This window comes from Rutidosis leptorrhynchoides, chromosome 8, assembly GCF_046630445.1.
Source record: "Rutidosis leptorrhynchoides isolate AG116_Rl617_1_P2 chromosome 8, CSIRO_AGI_Rlap_v1, whole genome shotgun sequence".
Classification (NCBI taxonomy): Eukaryota; Viridiplantae; Streptophyta; class Magnoliopsida; order Asterales; family Asteraceae; genus Rutidosis; species Rutidosis leptorrhynchoides.
In genome coordinates, this window is record NC_092340.1 from 299,355,178 (window position 1) to 299,374,361 (window position 19,184).

The 19,184-nt window shown below is 29.9% G+C and overlaps 1 non-coding gene across 1 annotated transcript; it reads left to right on the forward strand.

Moving 5' to 3' along the window:
- The first annotated feature begins 4,226 nt into the window (after positions 1 to 4,226).
- Positions 4,227 to 4,288, forward strand: LOC139865226 (small nucleolar RNA SNORD109A). The gene has a single exon (XR_011764748.1). It is a non-coding gene; the product is annotated as a small nucleolar RNA SNORD109A (small nucleolar RNA).
- Positions 4,289 to 19,184: the final 14,896 nt, after the last annotated feature.

Below are 19,184 nucleotides of genomic sequence, written 5' to 3' on the forward strand. Positions count from 1 at the left end.
AAACTAAAACTAAATATTAAATATAAACCCTAATTAGGTTTTAAATAATCATAATTAAAAATTAAAACCCTAATTATGTAATTAATGTGTACTAGATTACCTGTCAGAGATGGCTCCGCGACTGCAGTGCTCTGTTCCTGAGTAGCTCCGCGACTGCGGAGATTAATAGATCTACCAAAGCTTGTTTTCTTCAATTGATTATCAATGACGCAGCACCAGGTCTATCAAAGCTTGAACATGATATTATTCACCTAAAACCAATGAATTCGATAACTTTTCAGAGAATGGAGGAAACACGAAACGAGAATTTGAAACCTGATTTTACAAGAAAGCTTGTTTGCCATCTCATCAAGGAAGAATATAGATGTCCAGCTGGTAATGCTTGGAGAAATGACGATTTTGACTCTAACTATGAAGTTACTGATGAGGAGGAAGGTGAAGTTGATAATCAGAGAGCAACTGGTGAAGCTCAAAGAGGAAATAATGATAATGATGATGTTAATGATGGTGATGATGATGAAGCAACTGAAGAGGATGTTAGTTTGATCCAAAGAAAGAGGAAAGGGAAAGAAGCAATAACTTTCGAGCAACCCAAGAAGAAAGAGAGGAGAACCAAACACCATTATGACTCACCACAGAGGTCATCTCATGGAGGTTCTGGACAACAAGCTCAGAGATAACCTTCCGGCTTTATGAAGGATGCCAGAGCCGCTGTTACCTCACCAAAGGCTGCTGTTACAACACCTCATGTCACATCATCAGAATTCAACGAAAATAACGAATCTCAAAAATCAAGCTGTCGAAGAGAAGAAAGCTAGTGAAGCTAAGATTGAGTTGTTGGTTGAAGATAACAAAAAGTTGTGGAGACGTGTTGATGTGTGAAGCGGATATGTACGAAATACTATTATTTTTACTACGAAATACTATGAAATATTACACAAGTTTTATTAATTTACGGATGAGATATACCTAAACCTTGCTACAACACTTATAGGCAGTGTACCTAATCGTAGAGTAGTGTAGTTTTTAGTAAGTCCGGTTCGTTCCACATGGAGCTAGTGATTACGTACTATATTTTTATAAAACTATATTTATACAAAATATATATAATTATATATATATATAATAATATTATATAAAAGGGGGTTTTACCGTTTAATGACCGGTTTGTCAATTTTATGTTTTTAAACGTAAAGATAAATGACAATAATTAAAGTGCGTAAAATAAATAACAATATTAAAATGATAATAAATAAAATGACAGTAAATAAAAGTACGATGAGAAATACAATAAAAGAATTATGCTTATTTAAACTTCCATAACCATGATGTTTGACGTTTTGATTTTAATTTATTACTCTGGGTTAATTATCCTTTGTCCTGGCTTATTTGATACCTATCTGGGTTTTGCCCATAATAGTCCATCGGTCATAATTATAATATGCTCGTCAAATTAACCTTATTCCCGAAGTCAAATATTCCAACTAATTAGGGATTTAAACTGTAACAAGGTTTTAATACTTTGTTAATAATTACACCAGGTTATTACTGCGTGTAATCTAAGGTTTTAATACTTTGTTAACAATTACACCAATTACCCTTGTATGTAATCCACCCCTGTTTTAATTAGTCCATGATATATTAATTTATCCATTTGGCCAAAATGAATAATCAATTACCCAAACCCAATTGATTAATTAAATGATCGTAAAAGATGTCGTATAAACGTCACTAAATAGGACATGCATAATCATTTAATAATTATTAGATTAACTAATTTGAAGATAGGTTCGACAGATTCCAATGAGTTGTCATTCAATTAGAAAATACCCCCATCTATTAATAGTCATAGTCCAATGTCCACAAGTGTCGGTCTTTTGTCCAAACCCTAATTATGGTACAAAATCCAATAACCTCATCTTAATAGTTAGTCCAACATCACGATTACTTCGGCTCAAATAAGCATAATAATAACTTAGTTACTAGACATTAATTTAAAAAGGAAGAACATAGCTTACAGTGATTATTTATAGCGTAGCGTTACACGGAGAGAGTTCCGACTTTAAAACCCGTAAAACATTTCTTACAATAACCCAACTAAACCATAATTTATTATTAATCTTAAATTAAAATTATAATTATAATATAAATATATTACATATAGAGATTGAGAGATTGGAAAAGGTGTGTCGAATTCGTCGATCAGAGGCTGGCATTTATAGGCATTTTTATCCCAGGCAGCTCCGCGATCGTGGTACTTTTGTGCCTTGGAGCTCCGAGATCGCGGAGTTTCGCACTCCAGCTCACCAATTGATTTAAACGTGGGCGGCTTTGTATAATAATATATAATATATATATTATAATATATAATATATATAATTAGTTATATATTATATTATATTCTTGTGCATAGTTGACTTGTAATTTTAGCTCCGTTGAGTCGTACGTTGATAGTTGGTTCATGTCTAGGTTCTGAATTTTCGAACGCCTTTTCGTATGATTTAATATCTTGTTCTTTAAGTTTCGCGGCTTGTACTCTTGTCATTTTTGGACGTTTCTCATCAATAAATTGAACCACTTGATTATATCTTGTACATTTGAGCTTTTTGGTCATTTGCTTCTTCAAATCGTCGTTTTCTTCTTTTATCTTCGCACTTATTTATTTAAACGATTATTACTTGAAAATAAAACAATAGTAACTAAAAGCTTTACATATTGGAAGGAAATTGATACTAAATATATGTTCATTTAGAGCACTATCACGTGTGAACCATGAGAAGGAGAGATCTGCAAAGATGAGGAAGGAGATTGTGGAGATTAAGAGTTTGAATGAAGTGAAATTGAAGGAGTTGAATGATAAGATTAAACAACTCACTTCTGGTAAAACCAAGTTGATAACGGATGGAGGAGGAGAATATTCCTCTGATTTGGGTGGTGACGAAAAAGACGATGAAGAAGACGTTGGCACTGAAGGACCCTCTTTTGAAATTCCGTTAGTGATACCTATTCGAAGCTTTAATGAATATGGTGAGGTCTTTACTGCTGAATATTATATGAATTATTCAAATGTTTTTAATGATGCAGAAAAGGGGGACGTTCCACCAAGTGATTTCCCAATGGAACAGCTTGCTGCTCTGGCATACGATAGTGAAAATGATACCGAGGATGCAGAGACAGTTGAAGCTTAAAACAAGGCTTCACAAGAAGAGCCAGCTGCTGAAGTCCCTCCCGAATCAATCCAAAATATCAATTTAAGTGATTTTGATAATTTGTTCGTAGATGAAAAGAGTGAAGATTCCGTCGGTAAAGGTAATGTGAAAGAGGATGTGATTATTGAATCCGAAGATAAACTGGTGACAGAATCTGAGAGTGAAGAAGAAGAAGAAGTTGAGATTGTAATACCTTCGCTCGAGTCCTACTCGAATCCGTCACTCAATACTTTAAGTGACTTTTTCAATTTGAGTAGTGAGGTGAAAACGAAGAGGTTGATTGAATTAGAAAAGGTGAGGAAGGTATACAAGGAGCAAATCAAATAAGTTGATGTTTTGATGGAAAGGAATAAGAGAATCCGACATGAGAAACTGCTCGTTGAGAAAGAAAGAAATGAGATTGAACTAAAGAAGAAGAAACTCCGAGCCGAGAAATCTAAAGCTGAGGGATGGAATGAGATTAAGAAGTGGTTCGAACGTGATAGGGTTAAAGTTAATATAAACGTTGAGGAAGACGAGATTCGTCAAAGTTGGTGAAACAGAATGTTGCTAACCCTGATCAGATGGATAAGATAGAACTCGAGCCAAAGTTTGTCAGTTTCTATAAAAAGTGAAAGAGAACCAAGAAGTATGCCAAGGGTAAAATTCTGAGCTAGGGATACTTCAAGGAGATAAATTGTTTTGCGATCAAGAGGGAAGGAGGAGTTGATTATATGGCAAGACCGAGTCACTTCAAAACTCTACCTTACTTTGAGATCATGCAACTTGCAAAGCTGAAGATGTTGAACGCTGAGGATAGTGACCTTTCCAGATAGTTTCAGAGAAAACTCATATATGAGTACAAAACAGGGAAATGGGATATCTTTAAGTCAACAGCCACCAGGTTCTCCATGCACCCAACAAAGTTGAATTCGAAAGGTGGACCTGTTCGAGTTGTTAAGTTCCGTCCAGCTAAGTACATGAAACAATCTCCTTTGATGCCCTTACCCAAGGATATATGTAAAAACTTCATATGGTGGTTCTATGATGAATTGTCGGAGGAAGCTGATGGAAGCATACAGTTTGACAATGTGAGGATTCTGGATCCTATGTGGCTGAGAAACTTGACGAGATTTGATGTGGAGACACTTCACCGCCATCATATTACGTTCAGAGATGATAGAAAAGAGGAAGCTATGAGATATCAACGTATGATCGATGTCTATCATGCCTACCTCAATAGAGATAATGATGCTCAAAGCTCGAACCAAGCTCAAGCCAACTGAATCCTGTCAGATACTGTGTTGCTAGTTTGTATTTTATTTTTGATAATGTATTTATGTGTGAGAGAGAGAGAATCTGGATATGTTTTGATGTTAAACTGATGTTACTTTTGGACTTATATGTATTTCACGAACATTTACTTTATTGTAATTGATGTTCTAGGTCCTACGGGGAGTTGTTGATGCATTTTCTGTAAGTCCCTAGACATCTATCCTACGTTTGTGATTAGTACTTCAGTTTATGGGTTACCATGATCGCTCGTTGTTATCGTATATGTGTTTATATGTGGTTATAGGTACTGCAGGAACGCGATAAGGATGTTTGACTTTATTAGACTCAGTCAGACGTACAAGTGAAGCCTCACTTGTACGGCTGACAAGCTCATACGCACGAGTGTGCTGAGCTGAGTCACAAACCTAATCTGTGTAAACATACATGAGTGAGTGATCACCCGTACGGCTGAGACAGCCCACTCATACGAGTGAGGGCTGACTCGCGCGGTTGAGTCAACAGCAGGGGTATATAAGTGTTTATGTTCTTCATTTTAGGTTAAGCTTCTCATTACACACACATCACACAGATCTGGTAGCCTGTCCGATTCTCTCTCAACCCAAATCACTCAAGAGGTGAATAATAGCTCTAGGTGTTAATCTAATCACACATCTATTGTTGTGGTTTAACTTAATTAATCCCAAAAAACATTTCATATTCACTAGAGGGTTTGATTCACTAATTCCGCCATTGTGCGAGTTAAATCTGTTGATTTCGAAGTTCCTAGTCATGTTTCATCAGTTGTTAAGAATGTTAAGTTCTAAATTGTATGGATTAAATTAGAGAACTTGAGTATTGAGGAAAAAAATGATACTGTATGAATGTTCATGTATTATGATAAGTTAAAGAGGGGACTAAGAAAGATTAAGTTCATATGTGTAAGTATATGAAAGTGTTGTAGGCATTTGAAAGATATAAATTCGTTTGAATTATGTTAATGACAAGATTAACTTATGTATAGGTGCTAATCAATACAAAGGAACTTCAAGCGACTAAGGAATCTCATTTAACCAAGGTGAGTTTCATAGGTAGACTCATGTTCTATCTAATGTGTTAATTATATATATGTATATATATTCGATATTATGATGTGTTGCTCTTTTATGTTCACGAATGTTAAGATTGAACGAAACAATTATCTTGGTTATGATAAATTATTAAGATTCGATAATAAAACTTTAAGATGTCAAGGAAATATTTCTTTTAAGGATGAAGAATATGGGTAAAGTGTTGGGAAGTGAGTTTAGGGTGAACCAATGAAGATGGAGCCCCTCGAGGACAAGTCGAATCACGAGGATCAAATTAGGTAAGTGGGGATACACAATGCATAGTACGAAATGGACGAGCAAGGTAAGTTTACATGTATGTTGAAATATGATTATTGTAATGTTACTTTTGTGAATGTATTATGTTGTAGATACGAAATGTTACGATGATTTAGCGGTGACGTGTATGATGTATCGTGAAGCGTTGACGAAGGAGGAAGGATATGTAACCTTTGTAAAAGAGACTAGTTACCATACAAGCGGGCCATGGATGGAATTATTACAATTTAAACATGATCTTATATTATTTGATTTATACATCCTATGTACTCACTAAGCATAAAGCTTACCTCTATTAGTTGTTGACACGTTGTAGGTTCTTGAGAAGCGGTAAGAGAATGTAAAAAGGGAGACTTGTACGATAGTATAGAGTAAAGGAAGGAAATACGAAATTAGCAAACCATTTAAAAGGAGTGTGTAACAAGTTTTTAAAGAGTAAGGAGAATACAAGAAATTTGAAGAAAGGTGCTAATTCGGGTAAGTTCCTAATTAATCTATGTTTGAATAATTGCGTGTGTTGACGTATGAGTTATGTTCATTAAGTGGTCAAGGTTTTGTAATGAGGATGATGAAAAATTTAAGTATTTTCAAATAAAGTATGATTGATAACGGAATGAGTAGAAATGTGTCAAGTTTGTCATATAAGTCGATTTGGGCCAAAGTGTTATGTTGAAGATATGTAAATGGGTCGTGCATGACTAAATGATTTTCGTAACACTTAATGATGTGGAAACTGTTTCGTTAAGTTTGTTAATGTATTGCGATGTTAAAAAGGATGTTGTGTGATGTTACAAGTTGTGAAAGTGTGATTTTAAGGCAAATTAAGTTCAGCACCAGCGACAGCACAGGACCGCGCCGCGAGCCCCTAAGCCGCGTCGCGCCATTTAGAGTGTTTTGGGAACAGGAGAACTGAAAAACTGACCTGAATTCCTTTGTCTGGCCGCGCTGCACCAAGAATAGCCACGCCGCGGGATATCACTGGGCTGGGTGGTCAACTCATTTTTTTTTAAAGAAAAAAATTTCGTTTAAGGGCGTTAAAATATGTTAGATGAACTTTAATCTGGCAACAGACTGTGTTCAATCTGTACACAGATTGAGTTCAATCTGTACACATACTGAATTCAATTTACATACAAACTGATATGTTTTTTTATAAAAAAGAAAATTCAATCTGTTTACAAATTGAGTTTAATCTGCGTCAATCTGCCTACAGCTGCGTCAATCTGCACGTCAACGGTGAGTCTGCTGCCTACAGACTGAATTTTTTTATAAAAAAAAAAGTTTCAATCAATCTGCATACAGATTGAAGGTCTGGACAGATCGAAAGCTAATGTGTGTTGGTTTCATGAGTTCTCTCCCATCCTTGGCTCCTTGTGGATCCTCACCCTACATATATATGTATGTATGTATGTATGTATGTATGTATGTATGTATGTATATATATATATATATATATATATATATATATATATACACTAGGTTTTTGAGCCCGTGCGTTGCACGGGTGTGTAAAAACGGTGCAAAAAATAGAACTTGCAGTTCATATTGGTATGTAAATAGTGATAAAAAAATAGGAAAAGTGTAAGAATTATTTAATAGCCCGTGGTGTTTACAAATTTTAAAAATTCTTTTGAGTTTAAGGGTCCGTGAGTTAACAAATTCCAAAAATTCCTTTTGAGTTTAAGAGTCCGTGGTGTTGACGAATTTTAAAAGTTCTTTTGAGTTTTAGAGCCTGTGGTGTTGACAAATTTTAAAGGTTGATTTTGGGTAGTGTTAGTAATTTAATGTCAACGATTTTTTATATCTCACCATTAATATTTTTTTAATATATAATTTATATACCTCGTCATATGTAAAGTACAATGAAAATTTGTCATGGAACGTAACATTAGTAAGATATAAGTTATATTATTTTAAAATTATTATATATAATAATTTTTTAAATAAAAGTGTAACTCGAGTTTAATTTTAGAAAAATGTGGTATCACATGATGAGAACTTGTAAATGCATCAAATATATTTGCGGGTTTGAATAAGTTATTTCCATACTCTTACACCAAAATCCAACATAAAGATAAAATGTTATTGATAATTGCAACAATGATTGTTTTAAAAAATAATATTAAAAAATACGTTATATCTTTATTATTGAGGAAGCATATTTTTTTTACAGCAGCCTCTTCAATTTCTTTTTTATTTTATTCAAAAACAAGACAAAATTGTCCAAATCATCCCCGTGTTTATGGTTTTTTGCCCAATTCATCCTGTGTTAACAAAACTGCATAAATCATCCTTAAATGTCAAATAACGTTCCAAATTAGTTCCTGCTTTAACTTTTGTTAAACTCTCAATTAGTCAAAATACATGATTGGTCCCTGAAGTTTCTTAAAAGATTGCAACAAAGATCCTATTCATCATCTTCAAGATGAATCTTTAGGAAAGCTTAAAAAACACATCCTTAAATTAATAATAACAAGTAAATCAATTAATCGAGGTTGTGCATTCCTTTGTAGATTTATTGAAGACTTCAAAATTATTCTTTAATATTTACTACTATACATTACACTCTACACAAGCACACAACTTCCTCAATTATATATTACTGTATCAAAAGCTATAAAGTATAAACCAAACAAACCTCATTCAATATAACAAAGAAACAAACAATAATAATATTTTTATGAAATATGGTACTCCGTATCACTGTATCAGTTTAGAATAAACCACAAACACAATCATACAAATACACTACACACAAATTAAAGAGAAAAAAATACCTCAAATACCGAGTAATTAATTGTAGTTCGCTCAATGGGTGGTATTCGATTTAGTTTGAAGAGTTTGAAAAAGAAGCGTCATATGGCATATTGGCAAGTAGGAATTTTTTTTTGTGTATTTAGGTTTTATTTATTTAGTGAGTTGTTTGAAAATTGGGATTTGTTTTTTTAGACTTTTCTATCAATTTTTTTGTTACTGGACCAGATATATGACATCTACGAGAATAATTATTTTGTTAAATTCAGATGTCACTGTTGAAATAGGTATAGGTGTTATTACATCACAAAGAAGCGACATTACATGAAGTTCGACTTTTATCCTACCATATCATGAGAATTAAATCTACACTTTCAAAATATTCATCCTGCGATATAAAAACTTAGCCTTTTAAATTACATCCTCTTCTTATTAATTTAAATTACATCACCCTTTTTCTTATAAAACTTAGCCTTTTAAATTACAAACACAAGCGTCATATTTAGTTTGACGATTTGAACAAAAAAAAAAAAATTACATCACCCTTAATTTAAAGCTTCATCTTTAAGATGATGAAAAGGATCTTTATTACAATCTTTTAAGAAACTTCAGGGACCAATCATGTATTTTTGACTAATTGAGAGTTTTACAAAAGTTAAGGCTTGGACTAATTTGGGACGTAATTTGGCGTTTAAGGATGATTTATGCAGTTTTGTTAATACAGGGACGAATTGGGCAAAAAAACCATAAACATAGGGACAATTTGGGCAATTTTGTCCAAAAACAAACACCATAAAAAGTGTAGAATATTTAGGAAGCATAATACGTTCGTGATATAAGTCAACCCTAAATTTTGTAAATTATCCTATAATATATGTACATATATGTTGTATGTATAAATTATAATGAATAATTAATTCACTTTTATTTGAAAATGACACCTAAACAAATACCTTTTTGTTTTATATATATATATATATATATATATATATATATATTTATATATATATATATATATATTTATATATATATATATATATATATATATATATATATATATATATATATATATATGATCAAGGGGGAAGTAACCAATCGGGGGGAAGCGGGGGAAAACAAAAAATCGTTTTTTAAAAAAACTTTGTTCACGAACATTATAGATTTGATGAAAATATGAACATTTAATAAAGACACTTTGTGATAAATGTTTTTATTTTGGCGGGAAAACGCTCGAAGATTTAATATATAACAATTATCGTGTTTTTCGAGCGTGTGTTGATGTTTTAGATATTAGGGTTTAGATATTAGGGTTTAGAAATTTAGGGTTTAGGGTTTCGATTTAGGGTTTAGAGTTAGGATTTAGTTTGACTTTTTAACACGAACAGTTTAGGGTTTAGGGTTTTGGGTTTAGGGACTAAACCCAAAACATTAAACCCTAAACCCTCAACTCTAAATCGGGCTAAATTTTACTTCGCAAAACATGAAAAAAAAAAAAAAAACGTTAACATTCTTCAGGATTAATATTACCTTGAATGTTATTTTTGCGATCGTTTTCCGGCCTAAATAATAACATTCATCACGAAGTGTAGTGACCCGAAAAATTTTGACTAATTTTAAATCAAACTCTCGATACGATATTGTATTTTCAACACGATAAGCAAAGTCTGTTAGGTTGGATCTCAAAAAATTTGAACTGTTTCTTATATTCAATTGACCTTCGACCATTCCCGACGATTCACGAACAACTATCTGTAAATAGTTACATATATATTTAAATATATATATATATATATATATATATATATATATATATATATATAATATATATATATATATAAATATTACTTGTAATTATATAATATTATATTTAGTTGTTTAAAAGAATATAATTAATATATTTATTTACTTAAACTTGTTAATTAAGATTTGATATATATATATATATATATATATATATATAGAATGTGTATATTGAAAATGAATGATTTCGAGCCTAATTAGTAAACGTCAGTAACACTCGGTTGACGTTTTGTTAGTTTTAATATAGATATATTACATGTTCATGAAGGACTAAAATAAAAGTTGAACTGTAAATCGATTACGAAGATGTTAGATTTGTTAAAAATATTTTTGCCTTTTTAAGTTTAAATATTAGTACTCCGTACATATAAATTGAAACAGAAAATAAATAATTATCGAACCTTTTTGACCAGGTTTCAAACAGTTAATGAGTGAAATAATTAAATATATTTAATCTAAAAATTTGGGATTTTTAGGAACACTTTTATACGTTAACTGTTTAGCAATGGACACGATATAGCCATCCGTAATTAACTGTTTAGCAATGCACTCGATTACTGTTTTGTATCACTGTTTCCCTCTTTGGTTTCATTCACTAACCCACTTATTTATATATACAACATTAATTCACTTCATTGGGGATATTTTCCTCTATTCATCAGTTGAGCAACCGAACCAACACCCTCATCATCTATAAGTCACTTTTAAAAACTATCTTCATCCACCAACGACCACATCTTCATCAACTAGAGCCATCGAACACGATCACCATATCACACAACCTTCTCTGATCATTCTTTCTTACTACTCACGATCGTCGACTACCTGTGATTCTATTTCTATATTTTCTCAAGCAAGATCAAGAACACACTCTTGTTACAACCTTGGCTCACCCTCTTCTATACAAACACCACCCACGGGTCACCCTTAACCCACACCCTAACCACCATCAGAATCACCCTACTCACCACCTTAACCCACCACAAAAATCGTCAACCACCATCACCAAGATCATTCCTTTCGGCTTCTTTCTTGTGTTCAACACTACAACCATCATGTTCTTTATCCTTTTTCATCCATCGACATAACCCACACCATACTTCGATTAATATAATTACTATTTTCTTCTCGAACACTTGAACACCATCACGTCCATCTCTCTCTCTATCCGTCTCTCTCCCTCTCCTCTCTCTAATTATTTCTGTTTTGTGTTCTGATTTGAACTGGAAACAACCACCATCGTAAATCACCAACACTGAAGACAACCTTCAAACCCAAGACATCACCTGCGTTGTATTTTTTATGTTTCTTTCTTTTTATTTATCGAACACCATCTCTCTTTTTCTGTTTTATTACTCGATTACTGCAGCTGTTGCTGCCTTCTTCCTGTCAACGTAAACCAACACCACAAGCCATCGTTGATCACCACCATCATCTTTCTTCTCTTTTCTTTCTACAGTCACAATCGAAACCATTCACCATCACCACAACTAAACCATCATCATTTTTTTTTATAAAGATGATAGAAGAAAAGAAAGTGATGATAATGATGGAAACGAGATGATGACCTGTATGATGATGCTAGTCACGTTTTTTTTTCTATTTTTGTTTCCTGCTTGTCTGTTTCTAATAGAAATCGAAGACCCCACTTATATTCTTTTCGTTCAACTTAATTTATTCATGAGCTGGACAGTAAATAGATATGGGCTGAGTAAATTGTTTGGACTAATCTGTTTTTGGATCGTAAACTCAGTTGTCAATTGGGCCAAGATCTTTAAAGGTGACTGCTATATTAAACGTAACCTTCACTCCCACTGTGTAGTTGCCGAGAGTTTTTTTTTTAGTTATTTATTTGGCCGAGATGTTTGATGAGGGTTTATGATGTGATGATGTGATGATGCAATGATGATGGTGGATGATAAGGATGGTGATGAGGTGAAGTCGATTATTATGATGAAGACGTGATTGGATAATTAAGATGATGGGCTTGATGATGATAATTATGATTATGGTTATGATCATGGGTTATGATTATGATTATGATTTAAGATTATGATTATGAAAATGTTCATAGTTAAAGATGATAATGAAGACTACGAAATTAGAATAAGAATGATGATGAAACTATATTAGCAAAGATAGTGATGACGAGTTATAAGAATATAAAGTAGTAAACAAAACACAAGGTGTCGGGCAGCTCAGTGGTTAGGGGAGTTTGTGTTAGAGTTGAATGAGGGGTCGCGGGTTCGAGCCCGGGCAATGACATTTTATTTTTTTAAGCTCCTTTCTTCAAAGGTTGTACTCTTTTATTATTAGTATTATTAGTATTATTATTATTATTATTATTATTATTATTATTATTATTATTATTATTATTAGAATTATTATAAATATCATTTTTATTATTAATATCATTATTAGTAATATTATTATCATTATTATCATTAGTAGTAAGATATTTAGTATTATAGTTATTATTATTATTAAAAATATCATTTATTATTAAAGATAGTATTTTTATTAAAATTTTCATCATTATTAAAACTATCATTTTTATTAAAACTATCATTTTATTTATCATTATTAGTATTATTATTATTTTTATCGTTAACATAATTTTTTTATTATAATTATTATTATTAACATTATTTTATCAAATAAATATTAAATACATAAAAACATATTTGATACATAATTATATTAGTATTACATAAAATCTTGAAATAAACATAATAACATTATTATATAAATATTACATATAACAAATTACTGATTTTTGATATAATACCAACTACAAATATATATATATATATATATATATATATATATGTGTGTGTGTGTGAATATTGATTAATTACAAAATAACTATATATAAAATATAACTGAAGATATAAAATATAAATAAAGTATATATATATTTATATAACTACAACACTTAATATATAAATATTATGTAGTATATATATATTTATATAACTACAACACTTAATATATAAATATTATGTAGGAGGAATTATGTGATTATACGTGTTAATATATATACTTGATATAGGTTCGTGAATTCGAGGCCAACCCTGCATTGTTCAATATCGTCATAAGTATTTTTACTACAAAAATACAATAGGTGAGTTCATTTGATTCCCTTTTACTCTTTACATTTTTGGGACTGAGAATACATGCGCTACTTTTACAACTGCTTTATTAAATACTTTTGAAATACATTTTGAACTGCGAATACATGAAATGCTTTTATAAATGTTTGACGAGATAGACACAAGCAAAACATTCCTCGAATGAATTATGTGGACGTGATAATTGCCACCATTGAATTATGTGGACGTGATAATTGCCACAATTGATATGAATATTTTTCCCCTGATTATTATTGCTTGGTAACCTAAGAATTAGGGAACATCACTAATTTTGAGAATTAGTGCACGCCTAATTGACGCGAATCCTAAAGGTAGCTACCGGGTTTAACACCCCCACCCAGAATTTTCACTAGACGGAAGGGCTAGTGGGCGTGGTGTTTAGTACTTCGAAGTTTATATGATTATTATACAGACGAGATGTTCTGTTTTGGGGATATTATTATGCGCATTATATGTTAAGGTCGGTTACCAAGCCAAGCTATGAAAGAAATGAAAAGTGAATGTTATGTATCGAGAGAATGATTTTATACACAGGTTATGTGTATGTTATTTTTGTGCACAAGATATGTGTACAGTTACTAAGATTTATGAAAAATGGTTTCGTACACAAGAAAGGTGTACTGTATATAAAAGATATCGCATATACATTACAGGTGGGTATAGGATTCGGGCCCATTTGTACCATGCAGCATTTAAATCTTGTGGTCTATCAAATTAATGAATTTTATTGTTTTATGATAAACTTATGAACTCACCAACCTTTTGGTTGACACTTTTAAGCATGTTTATTCTCAGGTATGAAAGAAATCTTCCGTTCATTTGCTCATTTTAAAGACATTATTAGGAGTCGATCATCGCAATGGGACCAAATGTTGGTGACTTCGTCCAGATGGATTAGGACGGGGTATGACACGAAGTGTCTTTTTTAAATGTTCATTTTTTCGTGTGATCTTGATGCCTGAAAACAAATTCCAAAAAAAGGAAAAAAAAAAATTGCTTCCTCTCGCTTCTCCCGATTGATTACTTCCCTATTGATCCTGTGTCACACCCCCAAATAGGGCCGGGGGTAAATGTGACTTTTCAATACCAAAACACAAGCATATAAAGAGAACGACTCTATATGAGACGTTTTATAAAAACATTAAGTGTATAGCAGCGAAAATAAATAAGGTTTTACATCATAAATCCAATGTAAATGACAAGTGTTTAATAAATGATAAAATAATAAGTGAGACTTCAATGCAAGGCAGCACACATATAGCAATCACCATCAGCACATAAGCTAATCATCGCCTGAGACAAAGATGCTTAAACGTCAACACAATGGTTGAGTGAACAACATAGGTTTAATAATCATAATAAAGTTTTAGACCACAAGATTTAGTTCAAAATATCAAAAATAATCAATATGCCATGAGTTATAATATCGAGCTAAACATTAACCCCTGACACTGCGCGTGTGTCGATAATCGTTATTATGTACCCCCTTGACGATCGGTAAATGGGTAGAGACGTCGCTCTCAATAGGCCTATTCACAATAATTAAGCTTGTCACATTCAAATTTTAGCAATTAACGATATCATGGTGGGGATTTGCATGTAAGAATACAAGTTAACAAAAGTCTCATGAAGTTGCATATCAAAATATTTAGGCAATTGTGTCTAAAGATTAAATCATTTAAAAAGCAAGCATGTGTCTCACCCCAAGATTTATAAAATACAATAAAGTATGTAAAAGCGGGGCTATGAAGTTCACCTTAAATAGAAGTTGAAGAATATCCACAAATGGAAATAGAAGCAAGAAATGCAATCGAGACCTCAACCTAGAGATATAACGTTTGATTAGTTATTGCCTAACAGACAAAAGTATGTTTATTAATATAGTAACTATATTAACTATGACGGTTCATGAAAAGAGTTTCTATTTTCGGAAGGTTACTATTTATGGAAAGTTTCCACTTATAGTAAGTTTCCAGTTTTAGAAAGTTCGGGTTATAATCCTTTACCAAGACGTTGTACAACTTTACTCAAACCTCGTTGCTATCAAGTAAGTCGGGGATGACCAGATGTAACCGCACCCAGGACTTTTGATCAAAATCTTAGTCATGACATTCGAGATCCACAAGCTTATCCCATAAATGGCAACCACAGACATCATCCCCTTACGACCGTAAGTAGCGGTGAAGTTCATATAAATTGTACGTTTATCTTTTGATTATAACCTTCATGTTTTATGAGCGTATAGAAATACGTCACATTAAGTTTTCTTATAATATAAGTTGTTATTATATTATATAAGTTATAATATAATTATTTATTAATAATGTATTGTTATTGTTAATTTATATTGTAAGTATTATTATTTATTATTAACTTTTAATTATTATATAGTAAGCTAAGGTACTTTACGAAATGAATTAGTTAAATAGATAATTATGAAATTTTTGTTGTATTATTATCTATTATACGATTAATATATATATATATATATATATATATATATATATATATATATATATATATATATATATATATATATATATATATATATATATATATATATATATATATATATATATATATATATATATATATATATATATATATATATATATATATATATTAATTTAGCCGATTTATATATAAATAATTATTGATTCATTTTTAATTCCATTAATTATCTAATATTTATGTTCCTAATTTTTATAAACTTAGTTAATCATATAAATCAGTAAGAAAACTTAAAAAAATGTATTTTATTAAGTTTTGTATTTATTTCTCATTGTTCTTTATTTATACTTTTCAGTTTATACTAAATCAAAGATAATTATGTAATAAATACAAAATCGACCTAAATAAGTGGGTTTCTATTTTTTATAAGTTCCATATTCTGTTAAGATATTATTAAAATTTATAGATCGGATTTATACTACAAATATTATTTATTTTGAATTTTCCATTCGTTATTCGCACAATAATTAAATAAAATAGAATAAACCTTCCAAAAATTATCATAATTATTTTTAGATGTTCTTGAACTGATCCTGACTATTTTTAAGTGTTTATTTCTGTATTTGTGATTTTATAGTATTTTAATTCCATTTATGTATTTAATAATGGTTCGGTATACCTTTAGGTAACAAATAAATATATAGTATGATATGAAATTTTGGTTTACGATTTTAATAAGTTTTATATACATATTAGGACCTCTAAAAATTATCCTTACTATTTTTAAGTATCTATAGAATTTAATTTACAATTTTTATATATAATATGTATATACCGAAACAAATAAATAGTTAATAAATAATTTAATAGTTACAAAAATACACAAATTTTGTTTTAACATAATAATAATAGTAATATGATTTTTGATCAGATCCTATTGTAAAAAATATATTTTATTCAAATTTATGAAATTAATTGTTTATCAAACAATTCTGAATACAAATAAATAGGCTTTAATTATGTAGAATAATATATAAATTCAAGTTTCAATTTTTGTTATCTATATATGTTTAATAGAACCTGTGAAAATTATTTTTACAATTTTTACTGATCAATAATAATTTATTTCGATTTTTACCTATATATACTCTATTCGGTACATATAAATACAATAAATACATGTAACTTCATTTTTAACCTTTATTAATTCTATAAAAACTATTTCTATCAGTATTATATCATATTAAGGTTAAGAAACCTGCAAAAATATTTCCCTTGAGATTTATAATAATTATTTCATATATACATCGAATATACATTTATATATATTAACAATTCATTTTAAATGCATAATAATTATAAATCCGATTATAAAATCTACAAAAAAAAAAATTATAATATGTATTAATACTTAATACTAATTGTGGTATAATCATATAATTTTTACATTGTGTTTTGATTTAGTAACAAATTAAAAAGTAATTGAATGGAATAAGTAATAATAAAAAATATAAATTGAAAATAAAATAAACAAAATATGGATGTGAAGGATAAAAAGTACCTCAAAGTTCTGCAGAATTTTTTTTTTTTTTTTTTAGAGAAATTCTTAAGTGTTTGTGAGGAAATGAAAATAAAGGGTACTTCTATTTATAGGTAGAAATAAGGATTTAATAATATATATATATATATATATATATATATATATATATATATATATATATATATATATATATAAGTGCCGATCGGTTAAAAAATTATAAAGGGATTTGGTTTTGATTTTATACTACTTTTAAGAAGTGTAACTAGTCCCACTTTTTGTTAAAATTAATTTTCCATCTCTTCAAGTTTTTTTAATTTAAATAAAACATTAACTCTTTTCTTTTTTTTGGCTGAAAATAAAATAACATAAATAACTTTTTTTAAAGGAAGGTTCTAGATTTGTATTTTTATTATTTGTATTTTTAATTGTTTTCAATTTATCCGGATTTATATAAATATAATTTTTTTTGGGTTTAGTATTTATTTTATAAATAACTAAATTAATCACACTATACTTTTATATTTTATAAAAGTACCACATTTTCTTATTGTCAAGAGTTCATTATTAGTTACTATATAAACTCATTTCATTCACAGCTCTATATATATATATATATATATATATATATATATATATATATATATATATATATATATATATATATATATATATATATATATATATATATATATATATAGTATTATTTATACGTATTAATACATACTTATATATTTATTATAATAATAATAATAAATATTAGGGTTAGGGTTTTTATATCATTGATTAATATTTAGGGTTAGGGTTAGGGTTGTTATATTCTGCCCATATATATATATATATATATATATATATATATATATATATATATATATATATATATATATATATATATATATATATGTATGTGTGTGTGTGTGTGTGTAAGTCGATTCATAGGTTAATATGAACTGTGACGTGAATTAATTTTTTTATTTTTTGTATAGTGGTTCAATTGTCAGTTTGTACGGTGGTATGACCCACCCGTGATGGATCGAGAAGCGTTATTAGAGATGAATAAATTACTTGCATTGAAACTCAAGATCGAGGAACGAAAACGAAGACGTCTCCAATTTCTCTTGATTTTGTTAGGTTTAGCTATTATTTATTGCAAATTTTTATAGACATAGTTGAACCAATTGTAGGTATTTTGGAGAATGTAACGTAATATTTTCGAAACAATGAATGTAATATGCAGTTTGCGATTCAAATGGAACGAGTTTGTATTTGTTCACTTATTTGTGTTTAGTTTTTGTGCATACTTCATTTTGTGCAGTTTGTTTTACCAATCTAAATAGCATATTGTGCATTTAATCCAAGTAATGTGCATATTGTGCATAATGAGCAGTTCAAAATAGCATTATGTGCAGTTCATAATAACAAAATTCAAGTAAATAGCATACTGTGCTGAAACAACCCAACCCGTATTTAAATCGGCTCATAAAAAATTTTCTTTATAATACATTAATATCATTAACATTTAGGTCCCAATTATGTTTCCAAAAACATCTTTAATACAATAGTAACTTTAATAAGCTTTAAAACATTTAATACATGAGTTAAATATCCAAATGGGCATACACGACCCGACTAATTTAATTTC